Source organism: Rhinatrema bivittatum, unplaced genomic scaffold, assembly GCF_901001135.1.
Source record: "Rhinatrema bivittatum unplaced genomic scaffold, aRhiBiv1.1, whole genome shotgun sequence".
NCBI classification, from domain to species: Eukaryota; Metazoa; Chordata; class Amphibia; order Gymnophiona; family Rhinatrematidae; genus Rhinatrema; species Rhinatrema bivittatum.
The window spans coordinates 15199-29189 of NW_021821472.1; the positions used below are offsets into that span (position 1 = coordinate 15199).

At 43.2% G+C, this 13991-nt stretch overlaps 1 long non-coding RNA gene across 1 annotated transcript in view; it reads right to left on the reverse strand.

Annotated features, from left to right (window-relative positions):
- Positions 1-10302: 10302 nt before the first annotated feature.
- LOC115082681 overlaps positions 10303-13991 on the reverse strand; it is a 40943-nt gene continuing 37254 nt past the window's right edge. Inside the window, exons 4-5 of the long non-coding RNA XR_003854228.1 lie at positions 12801-12878; positions 10303-11778 (exon numbers count right to left, since the gene is read on the reverse strand). This is a non-coding gene — a long non-coding RNA (uncharacterized LOC115082681). The remainder of the gene's footprint in view (positions 11779-12800; positions 12879-13991) is intronic.

The window sequence follows — 13991 nt, forward strand, 5'->3', positions numbered from 1 at the left end:
GCAGTCTGATTTTCTCGGAGAACCTGCCCCGCCCTGACACTTCTGTGGAAGTGTGCTGCTATGTTCCTGCACTTCTGTATTAACCTACGCAGGTATTCAGTCTCCTTGTCCTTGGACTCCAAGCCCAAACCTGACTTCACTACCAGATGCAGAGTGTGTGCAAACATCGGATGTTCTTAAACCGCCCATCGCTTATTGCCTTAACCATGTTTGCACCGTTGTCTGTGACAAAAAAGCCTGCCCGCGTTTTACTGTCTCGCTGGTGTACTTTCCAGCTCGCCAGCATCTTTCTGATGCATGCTAGAATATTGGCAGCGGTATGGGCATGGTCCGTCAGGTGGGTGTTCAGTAAAGCCCACCTCCACCCTGATGCTTGTTCAGTAATAGAGCTGCTGGCTGCCCCTGCCTCTGCCATGTCCCACCAGTGTGCTGTCAGAGAGAGGTAAGAGTGTGCAGCATTCATGGCGGTCCAGATATCGCAGGTGAAATGCACTCTTCCGTCTGCCTTACCTAGCAGTGCTTGCACGCGACTGACACAGTGCTTGTACAGGCTGGGGATGACCTTTCTACTAAATGTGGTTCTGGAGGGGACTTTGTAATTTGGAAGTACGACCTTCAAGAAACGTTTGAAACCCACATTCTCAACTAACTGCAGGGGCTGGTCATCAAGGGCAATCATTTCCCCAATGCTCCTGGTTACTACTTTTGCGGCTGCCTGCCTCCTACCCCGGGATAGCGTTACCGCACTCCACCCCATTTCCTCCATGGTGCATTGTCGCTTCTCCCACATGTCAGTGGGTTTCTGGCCTGCCGCCTGACTGCTAGAAGGGTATGAGGGCGTGGGCTGACTCTGCTGCTTTCCTACCACTGCACCCTGGTTGGAAGGGGAAGGGGTCCCCTGACGGAAAATGCTACCATCCCCAGATGGCAGTAATCTTGTTGGGTGTTGCCTCTTAACATGATACTCCATGCCAAAATTTGACAGATGTCCCAGTTGCTTGCCTCTGCTAATATCCCTGGCACAGTAATTACACCGAGCATAACGCGGGGTCTTCTGTCACTTTAAAATGTGCCCAGATCGCAGATTTCTTTTGTGATCCTCCTCTCTTTCCCGCCCTGGGGGTGGATGGTGGCACTGGAGTTGAGGTACTACTGGGTGTGGGTGGTGCACCCACTGCACCCGGCGAAGCAATGCCAGCGGGGGCAACAGTCACCCTCTGTCTCCCTTCTGACAGCTCTTCCTCCTCCTCGATATCAGTGGAATGTCTCCCCTGCCGCAGATTTCTGGAGGTGGAGGCTAAAACAGGACTAACTGACAATTCTACCGAAGATTGCTCAGGTATAACATCTTCCGTTTCTGATGAGAATCCCATCCAAGAAGATTCTTCTTCTGAATCAGAAGCTAACAGTGCCAGCGCTACCTTGTCACCGCAAAGTTTTGCAGGACACTTCTGTCCCCTGGCTGCTCTTGGGTGTGTAACTTTTGTCTGGCTAGACTCTGCCTCCTCTTCACTCTCCTCCAAAACTACAGTGCCAGAAAACAGGTGCTGGCGATTGCAAAGTTTCATGGTCTGATTTCTTTTTTTTTTGCCATGGAACTGCCATCCCCTACAAAGACGTTTGATTGCGACAGTTGCCTTTTTACCTGTACTGGTGGTGTTGCGCTGGTGTCTTTTGCGGTGCCTCCGCTGCCATTCCCACTAAGTCGCTTGCATCTCCCTTTCCCTGACATTATGGATTTAATGTCAATGAGTACTAGTGGTAACACTGCCCACTGTCCCACAATAATAATGTTCGGTCAGTTTAAAATAACTAAATTAACAGACCCACTCAAGAAGAATGCTCAGTCTGTTTAAAATAACAAAATGAACGGACCAAGTCAAGGACAATGCGGTTAAGTCTGTTTAAAAATAGCAGATTGAACAGACTCGCTGAAGGCCAATCTTCACTCTGTTTATGCCCACTGCCTGCCTGGCAATGCACGGAATGTGTCTGTCTGTGTGTGTGCAGTGAGTGCACAGAGAACAAGCTTCCTTTTCAGTAGATATGAGGCAGGGTACTCCCAGCCCTGGAACTGCTGCCCACCCAGCACTGAACCACTCAAGGACAATGCGGTTAAGTCTGTTTAAAAATAGCAAATGTAACAGACTCGCTGAAGGGCAATGTTCACTCTGTTTACAATGCCCACTGCCTCACTGCCTGCCTGGCAATGCACGGAATGTGTCTGTCTGTGTGCACTGCAGTGCACATAGAACTAAAGTAGATATGAGGCAGGGTACTCCCAGCACTGGAACTGCTGCCCACCCAGCACTGAACCACTGAAGGAGAATGTGTTCACTCTGTTTACAATGCCCACTGCCTCACTGCCTGCCTGGCAATGCACGGAATGTGTCTGTGTGTGTGCAGTGAGTGCACAGAGAACAAGCTTCCTTTTCAGTAGATATGAGGCAGGGTACTCCCAGCCCTGGAACTGCTGCCCAGTGCCCACCCAGCACTGAACCACTCAAGGAGAATGCTTTTAAGTCTGTTTAAAAATAGCAAATGTAACAGACTCGCTGAAGGGCAATGTTCACTCTGTTTACAATGCCCACTGCCTCACTGTCTGCCTGGCAATGCACGGAATGTGTCTGTCTGTGTGCACTGCAGTGCACATAGAACTAAAGTAGATATGAGGCAGGGTACTCCCAGCCCTGGAACTGCTGCCCCCCCAGCACTGAACCACTCAAGGAGAATGCTTTTAAGTCTGTTTAAAAATAGCAAATGTAACAGACTCGCTGAAGGGCAATGTTCACTCTGTTTACAATGCCCACTGCCTCACTGTCTGCCTGGCAATGCACGGAATGTGTCTGTCTGTGTGCACTGCAGTGCACATAGAACTAAAGTATATATGAGGCAGGGTACTCCCAGCCCTGGAACTGCTGCCCAGTGCCCACCCAGCACTGAACCACTCAAGGAGAATGCTTTTAAGTCTGTTTAAAAATAGCAAATGTAACAGACTCGCTGAAGGGCAATGTTCACTCTGTTTACAATGCCCACTGCCTCACTGTCTGCCTGGCAATGCACGGAATGTGTCTGTCTGTGTGCACTGCAGTGCACATAGAACTAAAGTAGATATGAGGCAGAGTACTCCCAGCCCTGGAAATGCTGCCCAGTGCCCACCCAGCACTGAACCACTCAAGGAGAATGCTTTTAAGTCTGTTTAAAAATAGCAAATGTAACAGACTCGCTGAAGGGCAATGTTCACTCTGTTTACAATGCCCACTGCCTCACTGCCTGCCTGGCAATGCACGGAATGTGTCTGTCTGTGTGCACTGCAGTGCACATAGAACTAAAGTAGATATGAGGCAGGGTACTCCCAGCACTGGAACTGCTGCCCACCCAGCACTGAACCACTGAAGGAGAATGTGTTCACTCTGTTTACAATGCCCACTGCCTCACTGCCTGCCTGGCAATGCACGGAATGTGTCTGTGTGTGTGCAGTGAGTGCACAGAGAACAAGCTTCCTTTTCAGTAGATATGAGGCAGGGTACTCCCAGCCCTGGAACTGCTGCCCACCCAGCACTGAACCACTCAAGGACAATGCGGTTAAGTCTGTTTAAAAATAGCAAATGTAACAGACTCGCTGAAGGGCAATGTTCACTCTGTTTACAATGCCCACTGCCTCACTGCCTGCCTGGCAATGCACGGAATGTGTCTGTCTGTGTGCACTGCAGTGCACATAGAACTAAAGTAGATATGAGGCAGGGTACTCCCAGCACTGGAACTGCTGCCCACCCAGCACTGAACCACTGAAGGAGAATGTGTTCACTCTGTTTACAATGCCCACTGCCTCACTGCCTGCCTGGCAATGCACGGAATGTGTCTGTGTGTGTGCAGTGAGTGCACAGAGAACAAGCTTCCTTTTCAGTAGATATGAGGCAGGGTACTCCCAGCCCTGGAACTGCTGCCCAGTGCCCACCCAGCACTGAACCACTCAAGGAGAATGCTTTTAAGTCTGTTTAAAAATAGCAAATGTAACAGACTCGCTGAAGGGCAATGTTCACTCTGTTTACAATGCCCACTGCCTCACTGTCTGCCTGGCAATGCACGGAATGTGTCTGTCTGTGTGCACTGCAGTGCACATAGAACTAAAGTATATATGAGGCAGGGTATTCCCAGCCCTGGAACTGCTGCCCAGTGCCCACCCAGCACTGAACCACTCAAGGAGAATGCTTTTAAGTCTGTTTAAAAATAGCAAATGTAACAGACTCGCTGAAGGGCAATGTTCACTCTGTTTACAATGCCCACTGCCTCACTGCCTGCCTGGCAATGCACGGAATGTGTCTGTCTGTGTGCACTGCAGTGCACATAGAACTAAAGTAGATATGAGGCAGGGTACTCCCAGCACTGGAACTGCTGCCCACCCAGCACTGAACCACTGAAGGAGAATGTGTTCACTCTGTTTACAATGCCCACTGCCTCACTGCCTGCCTGGCAATGCACGGAATGTGTCTGTGTGTGTGCAGTGAGTGCACAGAGAACAAGCTTCCTTTTCAGTAGATATGAGGCAGGGTACTCCCAGCCTGGAACTGCTGCCCAGTGCCCACCCAGCACTGAACCACTCAAGGAGAATGCTTTTAAGTCTGTTTAAAAATAGCAAATGTAACAGACTCGCTGAAGGGCAATGTTCACTCTGTTTACAATGCCCACTGCCTCACTGTCTGCCTGGCAATGCACGGAATGTGTCTGTCTGTGTGCACTGCAGTGCACATAGAACTAAAGTAGATATGAGGCAGGGTACTCCCAGCCCTGGAACTGCTGCCCAGTGCCCACCCAGCACTGAACCACTCAAGGAGAATGCTTTTAAGTCTGTTTAAAAATAGCAAATGTAACAGACTCGCTGAAGGGCAATGTTCACTCTGTTTACAATGCCCACTGCCTCACTGTCTGCCTGGCAATGCACGGAATGTGTCTGTCTGTGTGCACTGCAGTGCACATAGAACTAAAGTATATATGAGGCAGGGTATTCCCAGCCCTGGAACTGCTGCCCAGTGCCCACCCAGCACTGAACCACTCAAGGAGAATGCTTTTAAGTCTGTTTAAAAATAGCAAATGTAACAGACTCGCTGAAGGGCAATGTTCACTCTGTTTACAATGCCCACTGCCTCACTGTCTGCCTGGCAATGCACGGAATGTGTCTGTCTGTGTGCACTGCAGTGCACATAGAACTAAAGTAGATATGAGGCAGAGTACTCCCAGCCCTGGAAATGCTGCCCAGTGCCCACCCAGCACTGAACCACTCAAGGAGAATGCTTTTAAGTCTGTTTAAAAATAGCAAATGTAACAGACTCGCTGAAGGGCAATGTTCACTCTGTTTACAATGCCCACTGCCTCACTGTCTGCCTGGCAATGCACGGAATGTGTCTGTCTGTGTGCACTGCAGTGCACATAGAACTAAAGTAGATATGAGGCAGAGTACTCCCAGCCCTGGAACTGCTGCCCAGCCAGCACTGAACCACTCAAGGAGAATGCTTTTAAGTCTGTTTAAAAATAGCAAATATGAGGCAGAGTACTGCCAGCCCTGCCTGGCACTGCCCAGGATAAAATGTACAGACTCACTCAATAAGAATGTTCTTTTTTTTTTTTCCCTAACAAAGAATCTGTTCTGTGTTGTCTATCAAATCTGGTTCTGTTCTGTGTTGTCTATCAAATCGGGTTCTGCTATCTTCTCTGCCTCAGCCTGCCTAAGCCCACCCAGCACGATCCCAATCCCACCTCCCCACTGAATCGCTGAAAATGTCCGTCAGTCCTCGTGCTGCTGCTGCTTTTATAGTGCTGCTGGCTCGTCAGGAAATCCTCAGAGAAGCACGGAATGACAGCGCGATTCGCTGCATTCAGTGCTTCTCTGAAAAGGTGAACGCAGATTCGCTGCGTTCCGGTATCCATGCCGACCTGTCCCACCCTTTCCTGTGAGTCACTGAGACTCACAGGACAGGGTCAGACAGGTTGGCATGGTTACCGCAGGGGCGCCGCCATTTTCAGGTAATCCGGGGCTCCGAGCTCGAGTCGCAGGTAATGGCGGCGAGAAAGCGCGCGCATGGCGATTCGCCGTATCCGACATATCTATGTTCATTTATGTCGGAAATCTGCTCGTATACGCCCCATCTTTTTTTTAAGTTAAAAAAAAAATTTGAGTTGCGTTTTCCATATGCGGTCAATCCGAATGCACATCCCTAGTGTACACCTTGCTCCACCTAACCAGAGAATTTGGGTTTAAAACTGTTGATGATGCAGGTTTTCTAAGTACCTCTCCAATGCTGCTGGAGGCCATCTGAGTTCCTGTGCTGATAGAGCAATCTCATGCCAGCCCAGGAGGGTTTTCTCAGGGCAGTAAAGCAATACAAGGTCTCTGTTCTTCCACAACACAAACAAGTCAAGGTCCCAGAAGGTTACATATTAGATTTATAATGCCTGACAAGACAAAAGCATCTTCTAAAGGACAATGCTACTCAAAATGCACAGTGCACATGCAGACTTCTGAGGCTGGTAATTTATGTCTTCTTTGTGAGGAAACAGCTGTGCAGAAATGAACTGCTAACCAGGAGGAAGTCTGTAATTAGGTAGGACCTAGAGACTGCTCAGCAAGCTGCAGGGATTCCTCCTGTTTCAGTGTTGGATCCAGGACATTTGCAATGGTTAAATTGAAAAAAAACAAACCCCAAAAAAACATATGGAACAATAGCAGAGCTCTCCAGTGCCAGTTCAAGTTTCTGAAGCAAATAAAAGGAGACATCACAACCACAACAAATTTTCTCTGGATTAGAAACTTTGCTCGGAGGGAAAAATTCTATAATAGTATCAACCTTAAACAATTCCAAGAGTGTCAGTTAGGAGATCTCAAGATTTTCTGTATATCTGGAAAACTCATTTCAGACCAATAGTTGTTGGATATAATTGCAGAAGGATATTGTGAGAAGATTATTTTAGGCAGTTAGCTAGACTTCCGGAAGACATTGTACGCAAAAGATGTGGTTAGCTATGGATCAAAACAGGTTACAATAAGTGATAAATGTGGATCAACATATGTTCATTGCACATAGCTTAGCATAAGAAAGGCCTGAAACTATAGCATGCTGTCATTTGTTTTTCTTACTAGACTGCATGATATTAATGAACTAAAAGATAAAACAGGACACTCTGTTCTTTCTACATTTATTATTCTAAGAGATAAGGCTGGTAAAGGCCTATGTTTGAACCTTTTATGAGTCAGGCACTGACAGGCAATACCAGCATCTTTAATTGCCATAGTTTAACAAGTTTCAGATGGCTAATGTCAGAGCTATAAGTACAAATCAAAATATCTAACTTGCAGGTGCTGGATTAAAGCCAGAGATTATAAGATATAAAAAACTGCAAATGACAGCATTCTCTAGATGAGCCATGACACAAGCAGGTAGCTTGTGCGTGGAATCTCCAGGCTCACAGTCTTCCGTTTCACAGACTACATAGACTCATAGATACAAAAGCTTATGAGGGAAATATTCTTTGTAAAAAAATATTCTCTTAGCCCTATATTTTTTAATCACAATAACTAATTATCTTAATTAATCTATCTAATGCTTACTGCTGCTGTGTGCTTATTACTGATATTTGCTTTTTGATATTGTGTTTGCTGTTTATACAATTTTCTACAATTATTCATAATATTTAGTAAACTAAGTTTTGCTTTTACCAAATTTTTTAAAGTGTGTTCTATGATGTAATATATAACCACTCAGCCTAAACCTTCACAGATATTCAACAAAATTTCACATCAAAATATTTTTTCATGCAGTCATGAGTTCCAGGAGCATACCACAAGCGACAACTGATGAAATTGGTACATGAAAGCTGTATTTTTCTAGTACCATATCAAGAAAGATTTCAGAAAACATATCTAAACATTTTCAATGTGCCAAAGCCAATGGGAGATTAACATCTTGTCATCTCTGATTTCAAAAGGATTATACACATTTGCACTGAAGAAATGTTTGAATGGAATAATTGAGTTCAATAATTTATCAAACCAGAAGATTTTCTATTCACAGATCTCAAAGAAGCACAAGTTACAGATCCTAGTTGCTCCATTGTATCAGAAAGATATAAGATTTGTAAATACTGAAGACATCTAACAATGCACAGCAAGGCCCTTCAGACTCTCATGTTCCCAGGGTATTCTCCAAAGTTTTCATCATTCTAATTGCTATATGAAAACAGCAAAAGATTTATTTTTTTTAACAGGGAAATGTCCTAACAAGAGCTCAGGCTTACCCAGCAATAGTTCTAGCAAGTAATACAGAGCCCAATATTCAAAAGATAGAGACTCCTAAATTTAAGAGTTAGAAGACTATACTTTTGAATTTATAGGTATTCATGAGTTAAGTACCTAAATGTAGGTGCTGCAAATCACAGGAATCCTAAATTAAGGTCCCTACAAGTGGGCGAGGAAAGGGCAGGGCAATGAATTTAGGAAACTACATAAGGGGCATAATTTAGAACATGCAGATAGCTATTATGCTTGGCAGTCCGCAAACCAAAACTGTCAGCCAGCTAGTTGAATACCAAACAATGCATGTAGTTTTTGGAAATGCTGCATCGGTCACGGAGATTATTCCATGAGCCAAGCACCATTTCTGACTCCTAAAGAATTGGCTGATAAAAGCTTGACCTTTCCAGGAACAGACAGATATTTCCATTTCATTAAAGCTGCCATTTAAGTCAAGTAGTCTATCTTAGTGGTGAGATAGCAAAAATCTTCAAAAGGAAAGTCTGATATGCCCCAATTTGGAAGCATCTCAGGGCATATGCCAGCAAAATAGGATGGGGGTACTACAGTAAAACAACGAAGCAGCTCAAGGACCAGTCAAATCAAGAGAAACTGCTTCAAATGAATGCATTAAAAATGAAAGCTATGGTTTGATTCCCTTTAGTTTTTCAAAGCAAGAGTTTAGAGCTCCTGTGTCAAAGTGAGATGAGATCATGTTACTACTATTTATTACTTAAGATTTCTACAGTGCTACATGACATACACAGCACTGTACAAACATACAAAAAGACAATCCCTGCTCAATAGATCTTACAATCTAACAAGACAAACATACAGGACAAGAGTCTTGGGGTTTTTCATAAGGCAAGACAATGATTAAAAAGAAAAGAAAGGTAGTTAACAAGACTAAAAGCAGACAGACAATCAGGCATAAGATTTAAAAGCGGTTTTAAAAAAGTGGGTCTTTAGATGGGATTTAAACACGATGAGAGAGGGAACACGACACAACATTTCAGGAAGACTATTCCAAGCACACGATGCAGCCAGGTGGAAAGCACGGAGTCGGGAATTGGCAGTAGAGAAAAGGGGCACAGATAGGAAACTGAGAAAACATAGAAATGATGGCAGAAAAGGACCAAATGATCTACCCAGTCTGTCCAGCAAGCTTATAGCAGTATCTGCTGCACTGTGCAGGTTACCCTCATGCTTATCAGTTTCCCAGACCATAAAAGTCAGGCCCCTGGGATGCTGTTTGAATCCAATTTCCCTTAACTCTTGCCATGGAAGCAGAGAGCAATGTTGGAGCTACATCAAAAGTATCAAGCTTAGTGATTAAGGGTAGTAAAAGCCGCATCAGCAAGTTACTCCCATGTTTATTTGTTCCCCAAACCGTAAATGTTGAGGCCCTTGTTGGTTGCTGTCTGAATCCAATTCCCCTTTCCCCCACTGTCGTTGAACAGAAAGCAATGATGGAGATGCATTAATACTATCAAGGCTGATTTGTTAAGGGAAGCAACTGCCACACCCGGAGTTTCCCCCAGTTACGCCCATGCACTCTTTTCTTCATTCCCATCCTCTAGCCTTTAGGGATCCACAGTGTTTATCCCACGCCCCTTTGAATTCCTTCACTATTTTTGTCTTTACCTCCTCCTCTGGAAGGGCATTCCAGGCATCCACCACCCTCTCCGAGAAGAAATACTTCCTGACAGTGGTTCTGAGCCTTCCTCCCTGGAGTTTCTTGTCCGATGAGCGGAGTGTACATTACAAGGAGGGGTTACTGAGATTTGGATTTAGGATCTAAATTACCCTCCTTTCCAAATTCATGTTTAAAGCAAATTATAAATACAGCCCAGAAGGTATCACACAAAGAGAGTGTTGGGGGAGCAGTACCAAGAATACTTAAAAGGGGGGGGGGCGGGCGGGAAAGAGACCACAAGAGCTTTTATCTTGGGAAAAATTCATTCATTGAACATTTTAGTCATTTACACAACTGGAAAATAAATACAAAGTCAGAGAGGTCAATATTCAGAAGAAAAGCTGCGAGCGAATAAGTTATCTGTCTGACGTTTGCCAGATAACTCATCATGGATATTCAGCAGGACAAGTCACTCGCTGAATTTACTTGCCTAAAGTTATCCGGGTATACAGACCAGATAACTTTCAAACCTAGCCTTCTAGGTTTTAATATAGCCAATTATTTATCTATTAATCATATTAATAAACAAGTCATTCTCCCAACATTTGCCCTAATCTTAATTATGAAAAGATAACTTCCTAGTTTAAATATTAGAAAAGCATTAAAGTTTTATTTACAAAGAAAAATATGAACAATTGTTTCGTATGAGCCTATTAAAAAAAAATAAAAGGCCATCTATAGAAACATAGAAATGTGATTATAGAAAAAGACCATATGGTCCATCTAGTCTGCCATCTACACTTACTAATTCATCTTTACAATACCTACCACTTTCTCAGAGATCCTGTGTATTTATCCCCATGCTTTCTTGAATTCAGATACTGTTCTAGTCACCACCACCTCCATGGGGAGGCTGTTCAAGGCATCTAGTGCTCTCTCTATAAATAAATCTTTCCTTTGATTATTCCTACCCCCTTTCACCTTCATGCCATGACCCCTGCATTCTAGAGCTTCCTTTCCAATCATAGAGGCCCATCTCCTGTGCATGGAAACCTTAGAGGTAGTTAAATATCTCTATCACAGTTCTCTCACCTTTTCTTTAGGGTGTACATGTTTAGATCTTTAAGTCTATCCCAATATGCTTTAGAATGAAGACCACTGATCATTTTAGTTGCCACCATCTGGCCCAACTCCATCCTTTTATATCCTTTTGAAGATGTGGTCTTCAGAATTGTACACAGTGTTCCAAGTAAGGTCTCACCAGAGATCTATACAGGGGCAATATCACCTCCTCTTTTCTGCTGACCCTTCCTCTCCTTTTGCAAAAAAAAACATTGTGTCTTGCTGGATTCATTCTTGTTTTTTGAAACTCACCAAAAAATCATTTAAGCTCATTCTGTAGGACCAGTGGCTACATCATAGCAGAAAAAGCTCAAGCTTCAATTCAAGAAGTTTGTTAAGCAGCACTTTGGCATTTCATTTGCATATTCATAGAACAGAGAATGGACATGTGACTTTTGGGGAAAGGTCACTTTTCAAACTGTAATCAATCCCATCCTATAATGTGCTGCTTTGAAAGTCCGGTGGCACAGGCTGGTTAAGAGGACTATGGGACAGCAATTTTCATTTACTCTCAGTTCCCATTCCAGTAACTCTCACCCAGTTCAATTCATCCTTTCCATATTGTATTGTTGCATTGCTACACACTTTTTTCAGTAAGGGTACACATGTACTTGCCAGCATTTTTCTGTCTCTTTGAGGTTTGTTGTGTTTATACGATAGTTATTGGCGGAGACCTCAGAACTGGGTGAGAAAGGCAGAACACAATGACATCACCTCCAGACTCAAACCAGCAGTCCTAAGTACAGTATGAGAAATTTAGATGTTAAAAACTATAGTAGAGTTTGCCCCATATACAATACTTAATATATTCATACAAGAAGTTAATATTTACATACAAAGCACCAGCTATCCATGATCCCTCCGGTATATGCACCTATGAATTACCAACATTTTGGAAGTTTTACCACATGCAGTGAGTACATTCTATAACAATTTTTGCTGGTCTAATTTGATGTCCTGAAAAGCATGCAGTATATTTTTGAGTATAAACTGTACAGGTCATATTAATAAGGTTCATTGGTTTGCAAGTTCCATTAGAGAGATTGCATTATAACATGTAATTTTATATATCAGATATAGGGATGGGACTTAGATTATATTTAACCCCCTTTTTTTTTTTCACTGGGAGGGTTCATCTTAGCTTGTAAAATCCAAGCCATAATCTGTCTGAATGTACTTCAGCACAAACCTTAGCCTGTGTGACCTGGTCAACAGGAACCCAAACCAGTCATGCCCTGAAGACCACCCAGTTCCAGGTCGTAAGGAACAAGTGAGTCAGTATTTTCAGCTCCTATTTTTCAGAGCTATTTTTTCAGATAGGGAATTTTCCAGAATGCTTTGGAATAAGAGCCGACATGCCTGGACTAGCTCACTTGTTTCTATATTACCTTGGGCCAGATAATCATCCTACCTGTCTTGTCAAATCAGAATAAGAGAACCGCTAAACTGGGAGGCATGCTGGATATTTATTTTGCCACAGTACTGCTACTATGACAATGCAACAAGGCAGGTTTCACATCCCCCACCCTTGCACTAAACGGGCATTCTCTCTAAGCATTTCACTCTTACTGTCACTGGAAGATCTAGCCCCATACTTAATCTCAGTAACACAATATCCCCTTAATTGCCACTATTTAATTACCCTTTCCATTTAAAGGCATCAAACTGGCCAAGTTAATGATCTGAAACTCAAAACCTATGGATAACAAGATTTACAATCCAAGGAGTAACATGACAAATTGAGTCATAGTTACTTACATAAGCACCTCCATATTTCAGACCTATAAAATCCTTGTCCTTCAGTACCTCTCTTCTGGGATATTAAAACAATGGTATCTAGAAAACAGGCCCAAACGTTTGCATTAGAGATCATATAAAACCTGAAACAGGTCAGAGAAATAATTAACATTTATATAATTCAACCTGCCGAGTGTAGGCACACATTGTTAGCATGGAGATTCAATGAACATTTCACAAATAATTCAGTTACAACATGTCTGACTTTAAACAATTAAGGTCTTAATTCTATGCAAATTTTTGGCAACAAACAAATATATGGACCTTTGACAATGTTTTGATGGTTATAATTTGTTTTTATGGTTTTCTATTTTGCACAATTTGTTTTGTTAGTCTATTTTCTTTTATCACTCTTATTTATATTTCCCAGTCAGTGGTTATTGATGTAATTTTATTGGCTCTACACTGCTTTGGTTGAACTATTTTTGTTTAGAAAGGCAGTTTATAAGTACAAATTAAATTAAATTCAAATTATTCTTGGGATAGGCAATTTTCCCATGTAAATGACTGTTTACTCGGGTAAAAGGATTATCGGAAATTGCCTATCCTGTCTGTGGGTATAGGTATATGCAAGGAAAAACAGCATGCATATTTTTACCTATGGGAAAAGCAGGAGGGATGAGAGGTGGGTTAGGTAGGGGGAGACAACAATGCATGTGGTTTTGCATTTTCAGAACTCTATGCAGTGTTTCATCAGGGGGAAAAGTATCTGCAGAAAAAGCAGGTGCAGATCTCTGCCAGTACTTTTCCTTCCAGGGTGCCTACTTTCTAACTGAGTCTTGGTGCAAACTCTGCAGGAGGAAAGCTACCCGTGAACTTTGCAACAATCCACATAGCCCCTGTATTTCAAAATAAAATTGCAATCCAAATCTGTCAAAATTTAAAGCATTGTAAAATGTTGCCATCACAGCACATTCTTCTCCTGTTCTCTCTGTGAAACATAGCCGGCTCTGAAGCTTGTGAGCAGTAGCATCAATTGTCAACACCTCAACTCGAGTTACCATCCATGTGTACATCTCTCATATGCATCCAAAACTCAATTACCTTTAACAAAAAAAAAAAAAGTACCACTCATAGTGAATAGTTAATTTGGTACTGAGTAGAATAAGAATCGACCATTTATTAATAGCCTTATAAGGTAAAATATCCCTC